Source organism: Lontra canadensis, unplaced genomic scaffold, assembly GCF_010015895.1.
Source record: "Lontra canadensis isolate GAN:19392208 unplaced genomic scaffold, GSC_riverotter_1.0 scaffold158, whole genome shotgun sequence".
Lineage (NCBI taxonomy): Eukaryota > Metazoa > Chordata > Mammalia > Carnivora > Mustelidae > Lontra > Lontra canadensis.
In genome coordinates this window covers 1798964-1800174 of record NW_022631152.1, presented here as the reverse complement: position 1 = coordinate 1800174, position 1211 = coordinate 1798964, and the positions used below count along the sequence as shown (strand labels likewise).

The 1211-nt window shown below is 40.5% G+C and overlaps 1 pseudogene; it reads left to right on the top strand.

Moving 5' to 3' along the window:
- Positions 1–278: 278 nt before the first annotated feature.
- Positions 279–886, top strand: LOC116859538 (annotated as a pseudogene).
- The last annotated feature ends 325 nt before the right edge of the window (positions 887–1211 follow it).

Genomic DNA, 1211 nt, shown 5'->3' with positions numbered 1-1211 from the left:
AGAAAAAGCAAAACTAAGTCCTAATGGTAGAAATCAGAACAATGTTTCCTTCTGTAGGTTTACATCTAAAGGGTCATGAAGAATGTTCTGATGTAATGGAAATACTCCATATCATGATTGGGGTTGCTGGTTATGCGATGTATACATTTATTAAAACTTACTCTCTTTTCCAACTGCTTCCCCCTCACCCCAAGTGCCACTCTGGCAGCAGGGTGCTCACTCAGAGCTCCTGAGTCCTGCTAAGCTAGGGCCTCCATTGTCTCTCTCCAGCTACCATCATGATCATCTACCTGAACACCATTAACAGTGATGAGATGTTCTCCAAGATATGGGATGGCCCATGGATTATGCACAGAGCTGGGGAAGATGGCAGTAAGACAGAGGGTAACACTGATGACTTACTTATTGGTGGAAATGTCTCCACCAAAGGCCCCAAGGATGAAGGGACTGAAAGCATAGTCATCACTGGTGTTGATTTTGTCATGAACCATCACTTACAGGAAACTGGCCTCAGAGAAGAAGCCTACAAGAAGTACATCAAAATGACATGAAATCAATCAAAGGTAAACTTGAAGCACTGAGGCCAGAAAGAAGAAAACCTTTTATGACACATGCTGCAGAAAAAATCAAGCATATCTTTGCTAATTTCAAAAACTACGAGTTCTTTATTGGTGAAAACATGAATCCAGATGGGATGGTTGCTCTGCTGGACTACCATGAGGATGGTGGGACCCCATATATGATTTTCTTTAAGGTTGGTTTAGAAATGGAAAAATGTTCACGATTTGGCTATGACTTTGGATGTATCACTGGTTGTCATAACTGGCCACTGCTCTTCATCCATGCAATACCTGAACTAAAACAAATGGGACTCAAGTCATCTTGAGCTCTTTATTTATTTTGACCTTGATTTATTTGGAGTAGAGCAACTGTTTTTAAGAAGAAAAAATCAGGTCATATAGGCTGTCTAAAAATAAAATGCATTTCAACTCATTTGAGAAGATGTTCTTCATTTAACAGATATTTAAATCCATCCTGTGTTGAGTCCTGGAGAAGCAACCTTGGTTGTAGACTATTGTGAGAAAGCAGAAGACGGTGGCTAACTTCCACAGTGAAAACTGTGGAACTGGGACTGGAACCTAAAAAACAAGAGCCAAAAATCTTAATTCTGAGTTCAGGTGAAAGGAAAGGCCATGCTCATAGCTGTGCCA